Genomic DNA, 25,742 nt, shown 5'->3' with positions numbered 1-25,742 from the left:
CCATAGGACTCCTCGTCGCTTTTGCAGATTCAGACTAACACGGCTACCCCTCTGATATTTGATGATGTTGTTAGAATTGTTTTTGAGGCTGTGTATAGCATTTTGTTTTGCATAATTGAGGTTATATGTTCTATGATGTTGTTTGCTGACAATGTCAGCCCAAGTACATTTGCAGAAGCCATCAATGTAGAAGTCCAGGCTCTCGTTACAACTCTTAGTAGGGGTCCACCTAGCAGACTTCCTCTTGTGGATTGGTGGGGGGGAGCAGCAAGGTCAGTGTGTTGTACATTGGTGTGTTGGAAATAGTCCTTTAGGTGGAGGTGGCAAAAATAGGCTTCCAGATCTTCACAGAACTGAATCATATTCGTAGCAGTGGTAGGGCAGAAGGAGAGTCCTCAAGATAGGATAGCTTCTGGACTAAGTGTGTGGTTGCATAGGTTGACAGTTTTGCTAGGTTAGTTGAAAGTATTGGGAATGAAAGATCCTGAGGCATGTAGGAGTTTGGATAAGTTTATTATTCTTTTTCTTCTTAAGGAAAATAAAATGATCCTTGTAGGTGGTTTGTTGAATTTTAATAAGGTCTGGAGAAGATGAAGTGTGTGTGGAAGCTTGGTTTTTTTTATGACAGTTTCTAATATTGAGAGCTCTTCCTTGATTTTCTTCTGTTTTTTGTATAGAATACTGATAAGATGGGTCCTGAGTTTCTTTGCGAGAATGTGGCGTAATCTCTGACTGTAGTCTTTGGGATACATAGATTGCAGTGGGTTTTTTACCCTCAGTCCCTTAGGTATGATGTTCATCTGTTTGAACTTGGAAAGGAAGATGATGTCCACTGTACTTGAATCCTACATTGCAGGATCTTGTGGCCCAGCTTTGTCATTTTCGACTTTGGTCTTTTGCCATAAGATGTGCAGTGCCATTCTGAGGATTCAGCTGAAATGGTCTGTGCATTAAAGTGTGTCTTTCCCTTTTCAGAGTCTGCTACATTCTGTTTTCAAGCAGATACAGTTTTAGGTTTGAGTTAGTGGAAATTTAATTCACAGGTTCAATAAACCTTCCTGAAAGTTGAGACCAAGTGTAGTTAGGAAGTTGAGGAAGTAGTTCCCAAAACAATTCATTTCCTGTTTCAGAGTCTTTAATGGACACGAATTTTCTGAGACACTTTTAGACAAAATCATGAAATATGTATTGAATAATCTCCTCTCTACCATCAGGGAGAGACCCACTACTCTGTCCCCATCAAGGAGCTGCTGCTGTCACTGTGGGAGAAGTACCCCCCTCCACACCAGTCAGCTCCATGTCAGAATCCTGAGCCACTGGCTGGGCAGGGCTCATTAAGTAGCTTCAGAGCTGTGCTGCCATGTAGCTTAGAGGAAACACTGGGGATCACCACTTTTCATTGCCATATAGATGACCATTCTGTTTTCACATACCTGCTCACTAAACACTTTCCAAAGTCTGCAAAAACTTTGTCCTGGCATTGGCCACTGTCAGAAGACAGGAGACTGGGCTAGATGGACCTTTGGCCTCACCCAGTATGGCCGTTCTTATGTTCTCACATACAGGATCTGACCCCCATTCTGGGACACCAACGTCATCCTATGCTCTCTTGCTAGACCATCATTCAATCCAGTGACATGTTCCCACTTTTGCTTCTCAACAAAAACAGTCTTTCTTGTAGATATCACTTCTGCCCAGTGGGTTATCAAAATTGGGATCCTTGGGGCATATCCCTTTACACACTTTTTTTTCGTAAAGATGATGTTACATTGCATCCACATCCCAACATTTTGTCAAGCTTTCTATAATCTTTTCATCTGTCTTTCCACCTATTCAGTTTCCTTGCTTATTCCCGAAGACTCACATTAACCAATGGGAGGCAGCAATTCATATATTGGACATCAGCCCTCCTCCCCTCTGCTTTGGATCTGACATATTAGTAGTTCAGCAGAGAAGGAACTGAAGAGCCACTGGATTGCATGGTGCTATATATACATCCTGTTTGTGGCACAAGAGAGAGGAGGGGAGCTTGTGTCTTCCGATGGACTCTTCTGATGAACATCCCTAATCCCAAATTCAGGGGCACTGATGCACTGACACTGCAACACCAATAGCGACACACGTCCTGAAGAACCTCAGGATGTGTAACCTCTTTCAATGCAAAAGAGACAAGTGCAGTAAAATAATTTTATAGTTTCCTTTCATTTGATCAAACTTCTTCAGTTTTAAAGTTCTCTGAAACTGTTTTAATCTTTTACTATATAGAGAAAATAGGTTATGGAAAGAAATAGGAACTTCTCATATGCCAAATATAGGTTACATACTGAAATGTGCCCAGAGCTAAACACATAGCTATAAGTAGTAGTTTATATTACTACTTTGAAGTTAAGAGTAGTGGGTATGTAAAGCACCTCTGGACCTGCTTAGCACTTATAAGCTTAATCAGACACTCTTAAGCAACTACAAAAGAGTGGATTGGATCTTCAGTTTACTGTATATAATTTAAAATATATGGATTGAGATATAACTATTTGCACTCAAAGTCTAAAATAAATAAACCATCTGAAAAACTGGGTTAATTCAAAATTTTATGAAAGTTTTTAGAGACTCTTGAATTTAAAAGTAGGGCTCCAAATATTTGCAACTAGTAATTGAATTAGCAACTTCAATGTTCAATATATGAGGTATTCTCTTGAATTTATAATTGTGTGGTTATGAGCTGAAAACTGGTTCAGGAGAGAGGATTTTTATGTTCTATGTTAAAGCTGCTTTGGCAGAAGCACAACTTGTACTGCAGCGTTACATAGAATGAATGATTTCAGCATGGACTATCTAGTTCATAAGTATATAATAAAGGTTACTTAAACAGACTAAGAAATTGAGAGCGAAAGCCAAGAAAGTTTTATTTTGAATTAAGGTAATGTGTGAAGAGGGTATTGCAGGTCTCAGTTATGATTACATCTGGCTGTTATATTATACTTCATAATTGGTTTTCTAAAACAGAAGTTAGAAACTTGTGTTTTGGATAGATTAATAAATAACACAATCAAAGCCATGAGTCTTATGACAAGCAGTTCTTTCACTTGGTAGATAAAATGCTAAGGCATGTATGAAATGCAGAAACATTAGGAATTGTAAAAAATGAAGGCTTGATGTAACATTGTTATTTATAACAGATTTGCTGTTTGCAGAAGACCCAATTCATGTAGTTTTTGGATAAGAGTGAGCACTTAATTGATAGTTCAGAGTTTTGCCTCAGCAAGGACTCCAGATAAATCCTAAATGCTTTGTAGGTTCTCTTAGGCTACATCTACACTGCAAGTTTTTGCACTAAAGCCTGCAGAGCATCTGCACCTGAAATGTACTTTTGTGCAAGCAAATCGGCAGTAAGGCGACAGAACAGAGGGTTTTTTCCGGTGTAGGTAAACCTCCTTTTATAAGGCATGACTCCTTTTTGTGCTTCAGCTATTGTGAAAAAAGGCATGCTTGGACACTCCACATGGGGTTTCTTGAGCAAATAGAGCCTAACCGAAAAAGCACAGGTGCTCTGATGGCCATTCTGCGAATGGCCATCAGAGCTTTCTTACGTGGGAGCATCCATGCAGTGTGGATGCTCTCTTACACAAAAGAGGTGTGGATGTGCTTTTGCCCAGGAAGTTTTTGTGCAAGAACTCTTCTGCAAAAGACTTCTTACACAAAAACCTTGTTGTGTAGATGTAGCCTTACATTTTGTGTAAACTAGATTTAAGTAGGTTTAGCTTAAGTAGATTGAAGGAGGTTTAAAGTAAAATAAAATGAGTTTCCACATAACATTTATACACTTAAACTAAATTGGTTTAATTGAACTGGTACAAATGTGTGTGTACTCTTAGTAGGCTTTTAAAGGTACAGAGGGCAGTTTAAGCACTCAGGCAATGGCAGTTGTTCATTGTGCCAATGAAAATCTTCTCCTACTGGCCTAAAGATGTCTGATGGGAGTTTGAAGTGATAAAAGCTAAGGGTGTCAAATTGCTCAAGTTAAGCCACCAGTACTAATGAAAAGAAAATATCTTTCTAAACCATCATTCATAGGGGATAACTTTACAACAAAATGGGAGGACACTATATGTAGGCCTGAACAAACCAGACAATCCTTATTAATTTTTTTTTTTACTTGAACAAAACATCTCTGAATACACATTTTTATGAGCAGGGAAGTCAGAAACGAGTCAAGAGAAAGGGTAATATGTAGCAAATTCAGAACAAAGGACTTTTTCTTTTCCCCAGATTAGACATGTTGAGCAAAACTTGATCCTACAGCCTGAAAATTACAATTCCGATTGAATGAAATTAATTCTTTCAAGTCGAAGTAGATGCATAATCATAAAGAAACAGAGTGAGGAAAAATAGATTATTATTTTATGAAGCAATAGTGAAATACCAATTAATGTTATATGAATAAAGATATGAAACAGAGTTGCTAATGCATGACAAACTGTGAAAAAGGTTTCACTATTCTGCATGAATAGTTCCAGGATTCTGGCTGGATTTATGCAAATGAGTAAACAGTTTGCTTTCTTCTAAACCCATTGAAGTTGATGGCAAAATTCCATTGATTTCCGTGAAAGAAGGCCTAGGGCCAATATCTGTTCCACTTGGGAGAGACTGATAATGGGACCTCTGTCTATCTTAACTGAAGGACTAATCCAATGTGGAAGTACTAGCAGGAATGGTAGACCCTTCTGATTGTTTCCTATAGAGTAGAGGCAATTAAATCTGCTGTCTCTAGGACAGACCTTATTTTAATTAGTGATTTTGATTTTTATCTCAGTTATGCATTTTCCTAATTCACAAATGTTTGGCCCCTCCTCTCAAGCCCTAGCCACATCCCAAGTTTCATTCCAACTGCCACAGCTCAGTTCCCAGTACAATCTTCTTAGTCACTTCTTTTCAGTCAAAAAGGAGCTCTTTGCAGAGCTGTGCTCTAGATTTTTTTTTCAGTGGTTTCCTCAGGCCTTAGGAGGACTCAGACTTATATTAGTTGGGGTATAAAGTTTTATGCCTTGGGCAGATATTTTGGAAATCATCCTATTTGGAGTCATGTAGGCAAGGCCTGGATAGTGGATTTGGTATTGCCCTGATAAAAACTATTTGCTTAAGATTGGGTTTGAGGCTCTGAACAGAGCCAAAGAATAGGATAAAAGCTGTCTGCTATTGATTTCTTACTGAGATCATCTCTCACTACTCACTAGGAATGATAAGCTCACAAAAGTCCCAGCTTGCTGCCAGAAGATAATTGGAATTCAGTCCTTCTAAAAAAAAGGCTTAACTTAACTCTTAACAGCAGCTACAGATGAAATGTGATCTCTTCTTGGTAAAGAATTGTATTCAAGACCCAAAGTAGGAAATTATAAAATTATTATATTCCCCTCCCTAGTGATCTGATCTTGCTATTCCTCTTCAGGCAAACTTCAGAAGACAATTACACAATAACTGTTTTCTGATGTGGTAATCAGTTCAAGGCAAGAGGGAGAATATTGTCTGCAGTGTGAGCCATTAAAATTAACATGTGACTTCATTCTGGATGCTAGAGATCTTCAACAGAGAGACATTGACACAGTTTGTTTGTCTTTAATCACGTGGCATCCTTGCACTTTGTTTCATATAGTAGTATAGCTGTTCATGCATAGCTGCAGTGCAACAAAAGAGTGGAGGAGTGGTACTGTTACTTCTCTGATGAAATTAGATAGTTCCTGCTTTCCAATGGCCTAAAGCTACAGTTTTTAAAAGATACTGTTTTGTGGATGATACACGGTTCATTAAAGATTTAACTGGGTAAGTGGCTTTTCCAAGCACACATGCAGTTATTCTTCCTCTTTTGCTGCCTTTTAATGAATGTACTCATCTGTACTGAATAACCTTTTAAATGTAGTATCATTAATTAAGGTTTCATTGCTTTGTTAGAGAACAGTTCAGAAAGGGGAGGTGTTTGTTTTTTGGGGGTGTTTTGTGTGTGTGTGTGTGTGTGTGTGTGTGTGTGTGTGTGTGTGTGTGTGTGTGTGTTCATTGACATCTGGTCAAACAAAGCAAAGTGGAACCTTCTGACATTACCTTTCCACGGATCTGAAAGGAACGGCTGTTTCACACAATAGGCCCCATCATGTATTTCTGCAACTTACTATTCTGGATTGTCTCAAAATAAATAGCCTGTAGTGATTAATTATCATCTTAAAAATAAACTGTAATTATAGTGTGTGAGTCATATTCAATGTTGTTGTTATACTGCTGACTGTAATTCACCTGTGTGTATATGTTCTCTTTCTCTGTTACATTCTAAACCAAACTTATCTCCCTTGACTGTGGGTTACCTTGCTAGCAAAGTGGACACATTTAAGAATGTGTACTTTATGAACTCCATCACTCTGAATCGTCATCTCTCTATATATATTAGTGGCATCTGTCTGAGAGTCCATCTGTCTGCAAGTCTATTTGTTCAAGATCTCCTCCTGTATGATAACATCTAGGACCACCAAATTTGGTATGTAGCATCCTCTTATCCTAACTTAAAGCAAGGTCAGGGTTTGGTTGTGCCATAACACAGAAAAGGAGAGTGCGGATCAGAGGGATGTGATACTGCACAGTCAACACCGAGGGCAGGGAGCGCAGGGGACAGCTGTATTACTGAGTGACCACTGGGGACAAATTCACCAGGAAGAGAGTGGCCAAGGGAGACAGGGCTTGCCATGCTGCTAGCTATAGGCCCAAATAAGTGACCCCCACATGGCAAAGCCTTCACCCCTGGCCCTCGCCCCCCAGTACCACACCGGGGGATGCAATCCACTGGCCCCAATGCTTACCCCCCCCCGGAGCACCACCAGGGCCACGCAGTGCAGCCCCACCTCCCAGGACCCATAGGAAATGCACACACTCTGGCACCGCCGGGCTGCCCAGCATGGCCACACTGGCAGGCCTCTGCAATCTCCCCTTCCCACCCTCAAGTATGTTAAGTAAAGGTGAATTGACTAGTTGAGTAGTCTAAGGAATTTCCATCAATTATTCAACTAGTCGATAGGCACTTCTGCATTCCTCCTTTGAAATGTACAACTCCACATGCAGCTGGGGAAGTCCCACTGACTCCAGGCTGCACATGGTGTGCTAGCTTTGAAATGTACAAGAGTGCCCAGAGGGGGCTCTTGTGTATTTCAAAGTGGCAATGAAGCATGGAGCCCAGGTTCAGTGGGGGACTCTGAGTCCCGGCTGATCCCAGGTTTCACTGAAATGCCATGCGGAGTGGAGCCAGGGATCAGCTGGGGAGTCCACCGCTGACTCTGGAGCCATTGGAGAGAGGTCTCCGTTGCCTCATCCTGCCCTGAGCTGTAACCCCATCCCCAGGCCATTCCCCACCCCCAAGCCAACCTCTCATCCCAGCACTGGGCTGCCTCGCCACCCCAGGTAAGTCTTCTAGTTTCCTAGATAGAAGCCTTGTTATACCTAGGGATGTTAGATATCATTTAATTTAATAATCACGTTGCCACAACGAGTGTTAAGAATTACATGATTATTCAATGGTCCTGGAGAGTGGGGCCAGCAGCCTCTGTATCAGAAGCAGCAGCCTCTGTCCATGGGTGTCTCAAGCCTCCCACAGACAGAAGCTACTCCGCCATCCCTCAGAGCAGCCTCTGTTCACGGCGAGCCCATACCTACCACAGACAGAGGCGGCTCTGGCAACCCACCTGCCCCACTCCCGCTGCCTCTGTGGGAGGCAGCTGGCTCTGCACAGCTGGCATGCATGAAGAGCCAGCTTAAAAGACAGGTCCTGCATGTCTCTTCTCCCACCTACCCCTTCTCCCTCTTCCTCTTCTCCCCCCACACTGCTGCTTCTAGAGAGGCTTGAAAACCAGCTTCCCTCACCCTCCATCCTGCTAGCAGCAGCACGGAGGGAGGGGCAGGTGACTCCACAGGATCCAGTGTTTGAGGGGAGCCAATTAAAAGCCAGCTCCACACAGGCCTCCCTCCCACTGCTGCCTCTAATACAGAGACAGCAAGGGGTGGTAGCATGTGTAGTCATTTGGATTAACCAATAAGCCCATGCTTATTGGTTAATCAGTTAATCGACTATACAGTAACATCCCTAGGTATACCATGGCGAATCTGCCAATAAGCTGAAAAACGTGTTCTTATGTGTTTTCTGTACTACTGTTTTTAATAAAGGGTTCTGTAATCTACCATATATGAAATAGTATGCTATTCAGATTTGGAATACTTCAGGGTCGTTGGGAACTCGGAGGTAAGTGTTTTTGTCTCAAGTTGTAAGGACTTCTTTGTGTAAGAAGTGTACTCTGCATGCTTTTGTCACCTAGCATATGCCTGAATATTCAGCAGCTGATACTATAACCCTGTTTCTGTGTGATATCAGGCAATTTCAGGAGTGGCAGTCATGATAAGATGTTCAGAAAAGACCAGGAGCTAGATCCTGCCATATAGTAAAACTGTTGTGTCCAATTATACTTTTTATGTAAATACACTAAATTTTATTAAAGTTGAAAAATACATTGCACTATAAAATGCAGAAATCATATACCTATTTTTACCTATGATTACTTCTGTAATCTCAGAACTTTCTCATTGAACAACATGGCTATATTTTAAGTAAACAATACATCTCCGTTTAGTCATATTGATACTGATCAGAGTAAATTAAATAAGGAAATATTAACACCTATTCTAAGGCAAATTATTTGTAGATAAAAATGTATTTCTCTATTTAGAAATTACTTTGATGTCAGTTACTAAAGGTCTGGATAGTTTTTATCAGTAAAAATAATCAGTTATAATTAACCAGATGTAACAAAGCAAAATCTCCTGCAGGTTAACAAAAGGTCAGTCAAAAAGTTGGACAAATACAAGTCTTAAACTACAATCAAAAGACCACAAAACTCAGGCTCTGGTCTTGAAAACAGTTTTGCACAGATTTAGCTTTTTGCACAAGTGTTCCTGTGAAGTCAATGGCAAGTTCCGCTGAAGTCCTATATAGTTGTGTGCATAAAGTTAATCATGGCTTGCAGAATTGTAGCTTTGGGCTCTTGCAAATCACAGAAGAGTACAGGTTGCAGAGGTGCTGGCCTTGCACTGACAACTATGGCTAGCTGTTAGAATACAACTCTATGGATGATTTATGCCTGGTTTAGTGCATTCCAATATTTGTTTCTGCTCTTTTTGTTAATGTTAATTAGTGGTTTGGTTTCTGACGTTACTTTATTCATTTTGTTAAATGTTACTGTACTTTCAATATTCAGTCAGTGAATTAATTTTGTATAAATTCTATATTAGGTTAAATATTTGAGCAGCCATAATTTTATTATGAACTCTGTTTATCTGCAGATATATCAGTTATTAGATAAATACCAATCTATTATTGTGTAAATAAAAATAACACTGTCAAAAATTAAGCAAATAGGATGAGGAAATTACAGCTAAGTCATTTTATAAATGATTTCTTTCATAATTAAATTCCCTGACTATTCTTCTTTATCAACCTAGACATTTGACTATAGTTTTCTTATGACAACAAATGGAGCCTGTGGAGGTATGATTTTTAAATGACATACTTTCTCAAAATAAAGAGAGCTTGCTAGTCCATAGGCCATTTCTGTCTGTGTTTTGAATTTCCATTAGCTTGCATCTGGTGCAGTCATTTACAGCTGTGTAAAGTAATTGCAAATTTGGTGTACAGTATTACCAATCTTCTTTACTCACAATGGTTATAGTGTTTAATGTCCACGTTTCCCTCATAAATTTTAAGGGACCACAACAATCAGCTTCTCTGATCTCTTGTGTAGAATTTCACTCATTTTCTAACCATTCCTAGTTATCAGTGTATCACACTGATACACTGTGGCAGACACATCAGTGCAAACTATGCTGATATGATATAAATTGTAGTAGTCTATTTTGAGGCATCTTTCCTTGTAATGTAATTCAACAGCATACATGTTTGTTGATTCCGGTGGAATAACTCTCCCTTTTTCTGCTGTAGGAGACTAGAAGTCTTAGTGACTGGTACAAAAACAAAAACAAAAAAAAGCAAAAATGCATAAACCATAAAAATCAGCAGCCAATACTGAACGAACAGGTGACATCAGGGAAAAGTAATTCACAGATCTGCTGTCAGCAATTCTGGGCAGAACAGTCATTGGCTCCCATGCATGCACGAGCCGTGCCTGCACAGATATGGTGATGTTTGGATGGTACTGCATCTGTGCTGGCTGGTGCCCCATGAGCTGCCAGCACAGCTAAGGGCTTCCTCATGCCTGCCAGTAGACCTGCAAACTGTATGATCACGCAAACCCAAAGACCCTTGCCTTGCCCTTTCTCTAAGTCCATGCCCCCGTTCACTCCATCCCCTGTCCCTATGTCACTCACTCTCTCCCATCCTCAGTTTCATCATCTTGGACAGGAGGTTGGAGTGGGAGTGGGTGTTGGAGGCAGGCTCTGGGAGGGCGTTTGGGTGAAGGAAGGGTTTGGGCTCTGGGAGAGAAATTGGGTTCATGGTGCAGGCTCTAGACTGGGATGGGAGTTGGGGTGCAGAAATTGGTTTTGGGCAGCACTTACTTTGGCAGGTTCTCAAAAGTGACAGGCACATCCCTCTGCCAACATCTCCTAGGTTGGGAATATGGGAATGGGAGGGTCTCTGCAGTGTTGCCCAGAGGTACTACTCCTGCAACTCATGTTAGTTTAAGTGGGTATTTTTACTAGGATAGAAATACTTTCAACAATAGAAAAATTGATTCTAGAGTACTTTATTAGTGTGATGTATTCAGCAATGTGCTATGACCCAATGACTATTAATTGTCATCATAAAAGACTATGGTTTGCCACTATGAATGACAGTGATTAGTCCTCCTCTTCCTCTCTCCATTTTGTGAATCTATTCCTGCATTCCATTGCTTTTCTCACAATGATTGAAAACTTACATGATTTATTTTGGTTGAAAAAAAGATGTTTGGTTTTGACATTACCAAAACTTTGAGACTTTTGTGTTCAGTTGATGCTATTTGACAAACTCAGCACAAATTTGTGAATGGTTTTGGTCAACCTGAAACTGCGTTTTTCAGCAAATATACTATTATTCCAAAAAATTCTCACACAGCTGCTAGTTTGACATGTTTGTGTTTAAGTCTCAACTTAAAATTTGTGTTAACGTTTTTCTCTACAGGAAATCATTTATTTGAATTATTCTTATGTTATGGTTGTGTTCTTTCCATCTGCTACATAGTGTGTATCTAAATTGGCTTGATTTCAGTTTTCAAAGTCCAAAATTAGAAGCAAAACCATTTGTGATACAGTGCTTCATAAGCTTATTTTCCATGATGATATCTCCTCTGAAACAGACATTTCCTGACATTATTTGCTGCTTGTTTCTAATGGGATATCTGGACTGGCGGTAATGATAGATCATCACTTTCCTTTGACTAACAAGTAATGTGCATTTTATTCTAGCTGCTCAAACTCAGAAATAATTTATGTACTTATACACAATTTAGTTATATGGTGAGATAGTGTTATGAACCAGTTTCTATGCTGATATTAATTTTTGCATGTGAAGTTGTTTGGACTTAGTTTTCAAAGGTTTTTGTGGAAAGCTGGAATCAAATTTCAAGATTCATAAAAGAAAGACTTACACTGGATGAAACCCTGGCCCCACTGAAATCAATGTGAGTTTTGCACTATTCAGGCTAGGACTTCATCCACTGTGTGTAAATATTCATGATCATTAACATTTTATTTATATAGTTGTCTATGGGGGTGGGAGGAATCCTCTCTTTCAGCTAAGCAGTAAAAAGTAAAGTTTCATAGATATGAAGTTGAGCAATTGAATACTTAAAGGAATTGAAACACCAGTGGGCTACGTCTAGACTGGCATGATTTTCCCAAAATGCTTTTAATGGAAAAGTTTTCCATTAAAAGCATTTTCGGAACAGAGCGTCTAGATTGGCACTGACGCTTTTCCGCAGAAGCACTTTTGCGGAAAAACGTCCGTGCCAATCTAGACGCGCTTTTCCGCAAAAAAGCCCCTATTGCCATTTTCGCGATCGGGGCTTTTTTGCGGAAAACAAATCTGGGCTGTCTACACTGGCCCTTTTGTGCAAAAGTTTTGTGCAAAAGGACTTTTGCCTGAATGGGAGCAGCATAGTATTTCTGCAAAAACGCTGACAATCTTACATGAGATTCAGTGCTTTTGCGGAAATTCAAGTGGCCAGTGTAGACAGCTGGCAAGTTTTTCCGGAAAAACTGGCCAGTCTAGACACAGCCCAGTGGTAATTTTATTGTGAAATAGCACTTTCAGATCAATTAAAAAATGTGGTGCTCTCACAGCTTCCATTACACATTTCATGGCTACCATCTTGGATCTATGTATTTCTGTCCATAAGTTTTATACTACACTGGTCATATGCTCTGACTTTTACAGCCACACAGTAATAGGCAATCCTTGCTTCAAAGAGTTTATAGTCAAAATATAAAAGATAGACAAATGGTAGGAAGTCAGGAATATTAACTCCCCATTGTAGAATGAGGAACAGAGGTTCAGAGAGATTAAGTGGCTTGCCTAAGTTCACACAGAATTTGTGGCATAGCTGTGAATTAAACCCAGTCTTATAAACTACATTCCAGTTCCTACCATCTTTTGTGTCATAGATGTAACTAATCCCAAAAGGAGTTTTCTTTGAGCCTTTGGAAAGTTTTACGAATACAAATGTTGATCACATGATATTTCATGTTTTTACAATATGTTTGAACAATTTGTTCTTCTTAGTTTAATTATAAAGAACACACCTCAGAACAATTTTCATAAGAAGCATGCAAAAAATGGAGACTGATTTGGTTTTTGCTTTCATGGAAAAAGGAAATAAAAATGAGTCTGTGCAACTGTTCCTAACCACAGAACTCAGAGTGTCTATGTAAGGGGACTGTTACCCCTTACTAAAACTCTGTGGGAGTTTTTTGGTTTGCCAGCTCCCAGCTTCAGAAGGGGAAGGGTTCATGAGACTGACAGACCCCAGAGACAATGGAAAGCAGCCAACACTCCAGCTCAGCCTGATTGACAGGTTGGACAGGTCAGTGAGGAAGGGGAGAGGCCAGGCCCCGTTCTCCCTGTGAGCTGGGATTGTTCTGGCTCTCTCTGAGCAAACAGAGAGCTGAGACAGCCCAAGGAGTACAGACTGTGTGCAGAAGAAGTCCTGCAAAAACAGGGAGCTGAGAGACAGCCCAAGCAGTGCTAGCTGTGTGCTGAGGGGCAGTTTTTGCAGCAGCTGAGCCAGACACACACAGCTCAAGGAGCGCAGACCCTGTGTTGAGCAGCAGACTGGCAGTGCTCAGAGAGCCAAAAGGAACAGAGAAGCACCCAAGAAGCTAGAGACTGGCCAAGCAATACCCTGCAGCTGGATGTGGTGAGCAGCTGGGAACTGCAAAGTGTGGGGAGAGGCTCTGGACTGGGAGAGGGGTCTGGCCACTTAGAGCTTGAGGCTGTGTGGTCACTGTCAGAGCAAGCGTGTCCAGCCTGCAGCCCCCCCTGCAGCACATCCAAGGCCTCTAAGGGGCCTCTAAGGAAGAGACTGTGGACTGTCCTTACACTCTGCAGGCTGCTGTTTTGATGTCCCTGTGCTACAGAGCAGGGCTGTATGTTCTCATTTAACCATTCTCATTTTTTCTTATTCTTTTCTCTTTAATCAGTTGATGTTTAATAAATTGTATTTGCTTTGAACCTTATAAAGTGATCATTGGGCCATGAAGGCCTGCAGTGTAAAGAGAGCACCTCGGAGTGGGGACACCCTATCTTCTGCCCCTAGTGACTACAAGGTCAGGGATTAAGCCCCAGGAAACCTGGGCCCAGCCTTGTTGGGGTTTCGAGGGCTCTGGTACTCAGGAGAGTGGAGGGGGAGCCCTCAGGATCAGGGAGGCCGTGGGATAAAGGAAGTGGGAGCGGGGACTCAGATCCTTTTCCTGGTCCATTTCACCGGGGTGATATAGAAGCCAGGAAAGTTCCCCACAATAGCGGGACCATTCCCCCGCTTACATCTATCCTAGTACATGTAGATATTAGTGATTGAGGAAGCCTGATAAACTCAATCCTGGAGTAAGTTCAAGAATTTTTCCCTCCAATCACTGCAATCTATGAAATCCAGCAAGAATATCATGTTGAGCTGCTCAAAATAACTAATTGCTGAACAAGGGCCAGATTTTACATGTTCAGAACCTCCCACAAACTTCTATTTGGCCTCAATTCCTTGACTTCAGTAGACATTGAGAATGATCAATTTTGCATTACTGATCCTTAAAAGGGGCTATGTGAACCTTCTCTGGGTCTTTTGCCAACATTTCCCTAATTTCAGTGCACCAATTTTCACAGAGAGATATTTTTATCTTTGCTAATATTTGCCAGTATTGGACAGTATGCTTCTGCAAACCTTACAGTAAGTAGCACGCACTTACACAAGAAATATCACTGAAGTCAAAGGAGAAACTCACATGAGTATGTGCTATGCAACATGAGCAAGGATTGCAAATAAGACATGCTTTTAAAAAAAAAACTTCCATCTTTTCAACTGAAGCATAAAACACTTTTTCTGTGGAAATTTTAACTCGTCAAAATTGATAAATGAAATACAAGTTGAACCTTTCTAGTCTGTCACTCTCTGCTCTAGACACACATGTGGTTTGCCATAATTTTAGTTAGATGAATGTCCACTTATCATGAGCGTGACCAAGTTTCCCGTCATCCCATAAAGTTTGTTTATAGCCAAAGGGAAATTTGTCCCAAAATAGTTAAATTTGAGGATTGATTGAATTTTACTCCTCTGAAAAAGGCACATGAATAAACTGTGTGGAAGGTCTGTAATCATGTTGTTCTGTTAATAACAGACAGATAATTTAGGCATTCTGACTCCCCTTCATTATGTATTTTCTTACTCTGCTAAGTGTGCTAAGTCTGCTAAGTGTGTGTGCACGCATGTATTCTGTTATAAAATACATTCTTCTGAAGGAAAATTTTGAAACCGCAATGACAATCTTTTCTTACTAAAGTACACTTGCCCTTTCTTCCTCTCCCCATTGTTTGTAGATTATCTTTAGTATGACTCTATTCACTTCTCTGAGCCTTGAACAGCTGTGTTCTTCTTGCAAGAATATCTGTTTTTTTTCCTTTTTTATCACGTTTGGTGCAGCTCTGAGTAGGAGGTGTAGTCTATTTTTCACAGTTTGTTTTGAAATGCACATCTTGTTTTTTGTCATCTTTGAAATTCCCATGCATGCTTATCTGTAGATAAAAGAAATCTGTTCATTTAAACAATAAGACATGAAATGCAGTGTATTTCTGGGTGATAATTGCATGCTTTGTAGGGTATTGAAAGGCAAGAGACAAAAGGCCAATAAACTAATAACCCGAAAGTGAAATCATATACTAGAAATACATTTCCTGTGGTGTCTAATGGCCACTATGAAGTAATAAGGATATATTTCATTCAGATTGTTTATAGAGATTTACTTTCTGCAATTCCCATAAGAACTGAGTGAATGGTAATGTTAATAATAATTCATAACTACAATCCAAATAATTCTGTCTTTGGGCTCTTCTCTTACTCTATAGCATAGTCCTCCTCTGGAGATTTCAGCCATTGGTGACCCGCTACTGTTATATCTGTACAAACCATAAGGGTAGACAGAGAAATCCCAATAAAGTTGTCATTTGCATCAGTACATTTTACCCTGTCTTGAAATAGGGGTAAGTTGCACCAGGCTAAATTGTATCTTCTGATGACCTTCTGTATAAACACTATGGCTACGTCTACACTGGCCCCTAATTCCGGAAAAGTCATGCAAAGCAGGTAAGTCAGAATAGGGAAATCCGCAGGGGATATTTAAATATCCCCGCGGATTTAAATAAACCTGTCCGCCGCTTTTTTTCCGGCTTAGGGAAAAGCCAGAAAAAAGCGTCTAGACTGGCGCGATCCTCCGGAATAAAGCCCTTTTCCGGAGGATCTCTTATTCCTACCTGAAGGAATAAGACGTAGCCTATAACTTCGCTAGTTTCTGCCACCCACCTGGCTCAAGGGGGAAGCTGGCCTCTCAGGCCGGTGTACTTTCCATCCCTCGGCAGAGAATCAGGAGAAGTGAGACAAGTTCCAGGCCCTCAATGACCATCAAGCCCAGAATGCCTTTGTTTGATCCTGCAGACAGCTCATTTGAGAGATCAATCATAGGTCCCACTTCCACCTTGTGGGGGAAAAAGAGGAATGCCAAAAACCATGTCATGTGCCTTCTGGAATGTGATTCTTAAGGATCTGATGGAGATGCACAGAAAGTCTCCACCCTTCTGTTCTAGTCTCTTCTTCACAGATTTGACTAAGGTCCTGGGGTATGAATTCCTCACTATCAGGCTAACTGTGAAGTTCTACCATGGATTTCAGGATATCAGGAGCCCAGACCTTACAACCATTTCTTATGAGTGCTTGAGAAGTGAGGTGTTCTGCAAGTAGGCCATGCTTGCCCTTCTCCCTTAAAAGGGGGGCTTCTGTAACTTCAGGAAATTGAGCCTAGTTAGCAGTGAAAGTCAATGTTAGAAGCAACTGAAAATAGGGTCTTTTAATGGGAAAGGTCTATCAAAATGAATAATAGGTAGGACTACTAGCCCTGCATATAATGCTGTATGTAATCAACTCTGTGTAGTTTTCATTGAAGTCTGTAGGAACTGAACCCATTTATACACAATATGAATTAGGTCCCCAAAGTTAAAGCAGTAATTAACACCTTTTCCACTCAGCCCCAAGAAAATATCCTACAAAATAATGCTGACTGTGACAGAATAAAATAAAAGCAAAGATATTCAGAGTTAAGAGTAAAAATGTGCTGTTACATTAAAAGAGTGCCTAAGCCACAAAAATAATTGAAATTCATGTCACAGAACAGTTCCTTGTATCTATGAAGCCATGAATAATCCAGCAAATAAGCGTAAAAACCCCAGCAGGATTCAGTGCTCTATACCATGAAAACTCGTGCTTTAGTTGACCACATACTGTTTTGCATCTAAACACTACAAAGTGCATTAGAAAAACAACTTATATGGGATCTCCTCTTTCTTCTGACACACAGTATTTGACACATTTCACTTTCAGTGGAAATGAACTTGCCTTTATTGCTTTCTATGGAAACAATAACATTCTTAGACGTACATTTTTCTATTCTCGCTATTCACCAGGAAATCTAAGTTTGTCTACCAGTTAATGGAAGAAATTTAGGGGAGGGCTATATCCACTCCTCCCCTAAAGTTATTAGTGTCCATTTGAAAATGAAGGTGGAGATGACAGAATAAGCCTTTTATGCGTACCTTGGGGAAGGGTGAGAGGCTTATTTTCCCCTCTGCATCTGTTTAAATTTCTGTTGTTTTGGATCCCAGAAAGCTAAGCAACTCCCACAGGTTTCAGTCTGCAAATGCAGGCCAGGCAATAGCTGTAAATTATCAAATAAATTAAAATTGACCTTTTTACAAGTATTTTTCTTAAATTGAGTCTCTCTCTTAGTCCATTTATGTTTGATTGTCTTCTCTTGCACTATTATTTTTTTCTTACTAAATGTGATAGAAGGCATTCAGGATTTATGCACTGGATTCCTCCCTACTGTGTTTTACACCTGCTACCTATAACTTCACTGGCAGAAGCAATTCTACCAAAGCTGGACTAATTTACACTTTATTTTGTATTTTGTTATTTTTTTCAGTGAAGGACCCAGATTGCTGTGAGCAGTTGACATCCATAAACATGTTTAATTACCATAGTGTTAAATTCTCCCTTTTTATTTAATAGCTAAATTTAGAATGATCAAAAATTACCAAAATGTTTCCTTCAGGAAGCTTTCAGTAATTTCGGTAACTCATGTACAACACTTTTTAAGTACAAAAAAAATCTGCAATTTGAATATGTTTCACCATGTCCAGAGACTGCCAAGAAAAAGACACAAGTATAATCAAGGAAAAGGACTTTGTTCAAAATACAGAAGCTAATTTTGTTGGTGGAAATTTTTTGAGAAATGTATACTATGCATTCCAATTTAATATTGAGATTATGGCAATGGTTAACTTTTCAATTTTGCTTTTTCCAATAATTTAGAAAAGGTTAAAGAAAAATACAACTTTTTGTTTAGGGATTTATACTGGAGTTTATTTGCTTCATTTGTATGATATTGAAGATAAATAATTACATATAAAGATCATATATATAGTAGCCCAATGTCTGAGACTCTGTAATGCTGAAATGCTGGCTGTTCCCTCTGGGTGGCGCTGTTGCCTGAGTCACGTCCTTTGCCTCCCACCGTGGCGCTCAGCTGACTTCTGCGCTGCTCAGCCAGGCTGCCTTGGGGGAGCCCAAATGGATGCTTGTGCTGCTTGCTCCCCCACGGCGGCCCGGCTGAGCAGCGCAGAAGTCAGCTGAGTGCCACGGCGGGAGGTAAAGGGGGTAGGGTGGTGACACGTGGTGTGACAGCAGCTTCAGGCCCCACCCCCTGGCCATGAACGTTACTGCCCCGCCCCCTTTTGCCTCCCACAGTGCCGCTCAGCTGACTTCTGCGCTGCTTAGCTGGGCCACCGCGTGGGAGCAAGTGGTGCAAGCGACCGTTTGGGCTCCACGCTCCCCAGGCAGCACTGGGAGCATGGAGCCCAAACCGCTGTTTGGGCTCCACGGTCACCCGAGTGAGAGGCAGGAGGGGGAGGAGAAGAGAGAGACAGACAGAGAAAAAGGCAGGAGGCAGAGGAGAGCTGAGGGAGAGAGGGGGGGAGAGGCAGGAGGAGAGAGAGAGAGAGCGAGCCATGGAGCAAGAGACCGGAGGCTCAGGAGAGAAGACCAATGTGGAGAAGAGACCTGAAAATCCCATCTTATGACGAGCTAATTGGCTAGTATATATTTATTTGCTATTTGTTGATTAACATAATTTAGACTCTCATCGTGTGAACAGCACCATGCTAGAAGACTCATGCCTTATAAGCCTGCTTACATGGAACATACTGCAAGATTGGGATCATGGGGTAGAAATAGTTTAATTTGTGGAAAACCATTTAAGATATAAATGAATGGCTCTCAAATTGCTTCTAAATATTCTTCAGCAATTTTAGCATGTCTTAAGTTTAAGTTTTAAATTCAATTAATGTTTCTAAGATTGAAATTACTTTGTTCTGTTTCTTGAAGACCAAAATTGCTAACCGTTGTAAAAATTTAATTTACCTTCTTTCCCCCAAAATCTGATGAGAAATCTTTTCTATTTCCATAAATCAAAACCCTTGTTGAGAATGAGACTATTCTCCAAGTCAAGGGATGTGGACATTTAGTGCTATTGTTCTATTTATTCCATGGAGATTTAAAATGTTCATCCTACTGGCTGAGCTATTGAAACAGATTAAGGAAGGAGTGACAAAAGGGTTAGGACAGGTTATTATAGCAGCCATCTAATTTTATGACCACAGATTCTAGTGGAGCTTTACATTTATAGTGTAGATTGGAAAGAAGAGAAACATTAGTTAAATTTCTGGAGAGGTTATAGAGAACACAATTTAAACAACACAAGAAGACTTTTAATGCCAAGCAATTAGTAAAAATAACAGTAAGTGGAATATGCTTTAATGAGTTTATTGATGAGGAAAGAGCTGTAACCCAGAGGAGAGAGGGCTATGATTAAGCAATAAGATGACAAAATGTGTCATTGTGCTAATTAATATATTCCTCCGATGCAAAGTGAGGCATTGGCAATGCAGAGTTCCCAACTCATCCAAAGTACCATTAATCAGTTTGACTGAGATCACTCCTGGCATTTTTAAATCAAGGGATAATATTTGTTACTCTTTAAAAAAAATTCTAAAGTAATAACTGGTTCCAAGAGAAGGTTTTGTAAATTTTAAATGCTTTGCAAGAATAATTAGTTTAAATGCTTTATATGATACAATTAATTGTTTTAAAGGATCTTGTTCTATCCCCGGCTTATGGTTATGATTTTTTTTCAGTTTAGACACATCTTCTAGTCCACCTAGACTTCCGTGTGGTATCTGTTATGTTAAATTAATTTATATAGGTGAGGTAATATATTTTATTGGACCAACTTCTGTTGGTGAAAAAGATAAGCTTGCACTTCTTTTCACAGACCCCTGATCTACACTAGGGGATAAGTTAGAATTAAGATAAACAACTTCAGCTACGTTGAGAAGCTTATGTCAAAGTATCTTAACTCGAATTTTAGCTCTGTCCACACTGAGGGAAGTCGAAGGGGCTACACTCTTCCTTTGACTTCCCTTGCTCCTCTTAGAAGCAGCAAACCTGGGTGCATCCTCTTGGTTTGAATTAGCATGTCTTTACTAGACTCACTAATTTGAACCCTTGAAGATTGCCTGCGGCTGCTTTGAACTTATCTGTAGTATAGACATGGCCCAAGAGAGATTGTTTCAGTAAAAGGTATTAACTCACCCACTTTGTCTATCTAATATCTTGTAACCTACATGACTACAACTATGCTGCAAACAAAAACATTTATGCTGACAAAATTCAACAAGGATTTTTACTTGGTTTATTTCAAACAGAAATCAAGCAATTGATAAGTCTATGGGAGTTTAGCTAGGTGTGATCTCTAATTTCCACGGGGGTGGGGAAGCTGTACTTTATCTGCCTCACAGGGTAAGGCTGAAGTGTGTTTATAAAGCACTTTGGGAATTCTTCTCTCCTTAAAGTTTTGTTTCTGAAATAAAAAATTGTGCCTCTAATTTATGAATATCCGGTCATCTGATGACTCTGCTTTTCTGGTACAAAACACCTTTTTAGGGCTAGAATCAGGCACATGATTACAATTGCCAATTTCCCATTGTTATACATGCACAACCTTAAATTACAGCTGGTAGAAAATTTTTCCACTAAAAATTTCTGCCAGAAAATATTGTTATAATCAGAATTAGTATTTTGCATGAGATATACGTTCAATGTGCTTTCTAGTAATTGTATATTTTACATTTTAATAATATTTCGGTGCCCATGCATGAAGGCCTTCCCCCAGCTATGCCCCAGGGGAGCTAGGAATATTCGGGAAGATTTTTTTTAATCAATGTGGCCATTTTTGTGTTTCTAGTAAAACTACACAATTGAACTATTCAATTAGGCTTAAAATCACCTTTGTCTTATCGATGGTTCTGTGTCTGATGCTGCTTCTGCAGCAGCTACAATTGCCAGGTGTTGGAGCTTTCTGGGTACAATTATGCTGCAGTTAGACATGCTAGGTGACTTGTGTTTGTGGGACTTGGGCTAAGGTTCTATTTAATTGTGATGTAGATGTTCAGATCATGCTACAGCTTGAGCTCTGGGACCCTTCCACTTTGTAAGTCCCAGCTCAAGCCCAAATATCTACACTGGAATTTACAACCCATCGGCCTACGTAAGTGTGGGAATCAGTAGTGTGGGGGTACTGCAGGACCCCAGACTTCATGAGGTGTCCCAGCTGCTGACCTGTGCCTGGCACTCCTCTATCAGCTCCACATGAGAGACTCCACTTTTGGACCTTCTGCCACCCCCAGCTGTGGCCCTAACTTCAATCCCCTTAGCCTGTCTGTCTCCTTCCCTTCCAGATACATGGCCTCCCTCCCAGCCTCTGTGCCTGGGGCAGGGAGGAAGGCACAGACATGGATAAGGGGGGCATGTGGTAAAAAGTTTGGAGACTGTTTAGCTGACTTTCAGCATCCACATTTTAAAAAACATTCCAGGACACTGTTAGCTGGAGTCCCACAACCTTGAGTCAGCTGGCATGGGCCAGCCACAGGTTTGTAGTTGCAATGTAGATATACTCTCTACACTCTCTGGTAAAATTGGGCAGTCTGGGAGCAATGTTACTGTTCCCCTGCCCAAAGAGCAGTGTTCCCTCTAATTTTTTATGTGCGCCAATATGGAGATGATGTGTGATACATAGCATCCATATTGGTGCACATCACAAAACTCATTTGGCACATAGATTGTGTGTGGTGGGGGTCAGCAGAGGGGGCTTGGGGCTCAGGGCTCGGGTGGGTGGTGCAGGTTTTAGGGTACAGGAGGGGGCTCAGGTCTGGAAAGTAAGGGGGAGTGAGTGCTCTGATGGGGGTGCAAACACTAGAGTGCAGCTGAGGGAAGAAGGATTTGGAGGGGATGCAGGCTGCTCCAGGGACAGAGAACTACCCTGCAACTGTCTCACCCCAGCAACTCTGGGCCAGGTGAAAATTGCCTCTTCATAGCCATAGCAGCTCCAGCAGGTCCTGACTCGGGAGGAGTGCCACTCCATGGCCCTGGTATGTCTGAGCTAGGCTGGGCTGAGGCCAAGAGAGGGCCGCCTCTCCACTCCACCATAGCAAGTCTGGGGCATCTCTGTGCTGGGGCTGGCAGGCTAAGACACCACTCCCCCAGCCATGGCTACTCTGTATTGGAGCTTCTGGGCTGAGGTGCCTTTCTCCTGTCTGTGGCAGCTCTGCACTGTGGGTGCTTCTTCCTGCTGTAGCTGGTCTGCGGCTTGGGAAGAGGCTCTTGCACGGGGCTTAATAGGCTGCGCAGCTTTGAAGGAACTTAGCTGAGAAGATGTGAGGTGTGTGTATGTGTTTATACAAATATATATGAATAATATCTCCAAGCAGCTACTTGATATGGATGTTAATCAGGCTGAAACTTTATTATATAGAGGTCTAGGAGTAACTGAAAGATAAAATGTACAGGCAAATCCATGTTTCTTCAAATCATTACCTGGGGCTCCACATGTCCCCTCCTCCTTTAATTTCCATTCAGGTCTCCAGCCAACCCATGGATTGGACCGTACCATCCACCACCCTTGTAGGAGGGTTAAGGTGGGTTATGAGAACAGAGGGTAGGGGGGTTGGTGGGTTGGCTCCCCTCCATACCAATCAGAGGAATTCCCAAACTTCCTCTCCTGTTCTGTTCTTTTATCCAGTAGTTTCTTTTAAGTGCTTTACCAGGCCATTTATATGGTCCCTGGATGTTTTCTCCTATGGCAAACCTGCACTGGACACTCACCCAGCCTTACAAAGTAAGTGTGATATGTGGGCTACCACCTTTTTTCTTATCGGATAGTGTCCATCCTGACACTCATTCTGGGGAAGGCAAAAAACTTCACTCCACCAAAGCAAATCTGATGGAGCAGGAAAACTCCTTCCCAGCCCCTTTAAAAAAGAGTGACTAGCATGATGCCCACAGCATGTCCTAACTCAATCTGATGTTCCCCTCCACTAAAGGAAAGAGAGTAGGTGCTGGCTTTTCTTGCTGTGGGAAACAAAAAGCTTCCCATTCCCACGGCTTTTACCTTTTCAGACCTTGCATTCCTAAGGCAGCTGGAAAGTTGCCTACCATCTATTTCTTTGCAGCAGGTTCTGACCTCATTTTCCTCCCTCCGTTCCAGGCCATAAAGCAGAGCTGTCTTTCTGTGGTAAGCCCAGGCAACCACTCCCCCACTTAATTGTGGTGCAGTCACTTGCATCCAGTTTACCAAACAGTCCAGATCTCTCTGAATTAATGACCTGAACTGTTCATTATTTACCATTCTCACCTATTTTGTGTCATCTGCAAACTTTATCAGTGGTGATTTTATGTTTTCTTCGAGGACATCAATAAAAATGCTAAATAGTTTAGAACCAAGATCCCCACTGGAAACAGGTGTGCTAGATGATGATTCCCTGTCTACAGTTACATTTGAGACCTATCTCTTAGTCAGTTTTCAATCCATTTAATATATGCCATGTTCATTTTATATAGTTCTAGTTTTTTAATTGAAATGTCGTGCTGTACCAAGTCAAACACCTTAGAGAAGTTTTAATATATTATCACTATTACCTTTATTAAACAAATTTGCAATCTCATCAAATGAAGATATCAAGTCAGTTTGACAGCATCTGTTTTCCATTAACACATGGTGCTTTGCATTAATTACCATTAATTCTTTGTTAATTGATTTCCATATCAACTGCACCATTATTTTTCCTAGGATTGATGTCAGGCTGACAAGCCTATGATTAGGTCACTCCATTTATCCTTTTTAAAATTGACACAATTTTAGCTTTCTTCCAAACTTCTGCAACTTCCCCACTGCTCCAAGACTTATTGAAAATCAATGTCAATGGTCCAGCAAGTTCCTCAGCCAGCTTATTTAAATTTCCTGGATGCAAGTTATCTGGACTTACTGTTTTAAAAATGTCTGCTTTTAGCACCTTCTCTTTAACATCCCCCAGAAATGCAAGTGGAATGGAAAAAAAAGTTATAATCATCATATGATGAGACTTATTGAATATCATCTATATTTTCCCTAATTACAGCTCAGAAATATTTATTGAATAATGTCTTTTCTACATTATTACTGATAATTCTCTCCTTTCCAGTGAGTAATGAACCAATACCATTATCAGGATTATATTTGGTTATAATACATTTTTAAAAACCCTTCTATATTTTCCTTAATTTTTCTGGCTGTAGATTTACCCTGATTTCCTTGGCTTCCCTTATCAATTTTCTATCATTCCCAACTTCTGAATTATACTAATTGTTAAACATACTCATAAATGATCTGGAAAAGGGGATAAACAGTGATGTGGCAAATTTGCAGATAATACAAAATTATTCTAGATGGTTAAGCCCAAAGCACACTATAAAGAGTTAAAGGAGCTCACAACATTGGGTGACTGAGCAACAAAAAGATAGATTAAATGCAGGGTTGATACATTACTTTTCATTTGTTAAAAAACATAATCCCAACTATGCATACAAAATAATGGATCTAAATTAGCTGTTACCACTCAAGAAAAAAGATATCAGTGTACAGCAGTCAAAAAATTTACAGAATGTAAGGGTTCATTTACACTGCACCGTTATTTTGAAATAACTTGCTTTATTTTGAAATAATAATGCAAGCATCTACACAGCCATTCCATTATTTTGAAATAATTTCAAAATAACGGACGACTTATTCCAAAATCTGTAAACATCATTATACAAAGAGTAATAATACCTATTCCGAAATAGCTATTTCAAAATAAGGCATGTTTAGACGCTCCATTGCTGCTATTTCAAAATAGCCACCAGGGCCATTCTAAGTTATTCTTCTCCAGTGCCTCCTGGGGCTCTAAATTGAGATAGCACATCTAAATTAAGGAAGCCTGCCTCGGACTAATTTTGAGGCTTCCCTGAAGTGTAGACATGCTATTTTGAAATAAGATGTTTTGGAATAACTATTCCAGAATAGCTTATTTTGAAATAAGTGTGCAGTGTAGACATACCCTTAGGAGCCATTAAGAAAGAGAGAGAGAGAATATCATAATGCTTCTATGTAAATCTCTGGTACGCCCACATCTTGACTACTACATGCAGATCTTGTTGCCCCTCCCCCCTGGAAAAGGTACAGAAAGGGGCAACATCAATTATTAGAAGTATGGGACAGCTTTCCATATGAGGAGAGATTAAAAATACTGGGACTTTTCAACATGAAAAAGGGACAAATAAGAGGATATGATGACTCTCTGGAAAAAATTAATTAGGAAATGTTCTTTACTCCTTCACATATCACAAGAGTCATTTTACTCAATGAAATTCAGAAGGTTTAAAACAAAACAAGGGAAGTACTTTTTCCACACTACTCACAGTGAAGTTGTGGAACTTTTTGCCAGGAAATGTTGTGACTGCGAAAACTGTAATGAAATTCAATAAAAAACTAGATCTACCCAATTATAG

General features: G+C 40.4%; 1 protein-coding gene and 1 long non-coding RNA gene across 4 annotated transcripts in view; both read left to right on the top strand.

Moving 5' to 3' along the window:
- Positions 1–25,742, top strand: part of KCND2 (potassium voltage-gated channel subfamily D member 2) — a 395,949-nt gene that overhangs the window by 46,290 nt on the left and 323,917 nt on the right. The gene's annotated exons all lie outside the window — the stretch shown is intronic.
- Positions 5,591–25,742, top strand: part of LOC142829364 (uncharacterized) — a 94,767-nt gene continuing 74,615 nt past the window's right edge. Inside the window, exons 1-2 of one of the 2 annotated variants that reach the window (XR_012903752.1) lie at positions 5,591–5,814; positions 6,431–6,517. This is a non-coding gene — a long non-coding RNA (uncharacterized LOC142829364). The remainder of the gene's footprint in view (positions 5,815–6,430; positions 6,518–25,742) is intronic. The other variant, XR_012903753.1, reaches the window with a different exon arrangement.

Source organism: Pelodiscus sinensis, chromosome 1 (assembly GCF_049634645.1).
Source record: "Pelodiscus sinensis isolate JC-2024 chromosome 1, ASM4963464v1, whole genome shotgun sequence".
Classification (NCBI taxonomy): domain Eukaryota; kingdom Metazoa; phylum Chordata; order Testudines; family Trionychidae; genus Pelodiscus; species Pelodiscus sinensis.
The sequence above is the reverse complement of the archived record's forward strand: the minus strand, read 5'-3'. Positions and strand labels throughout refer to the sequence as shown.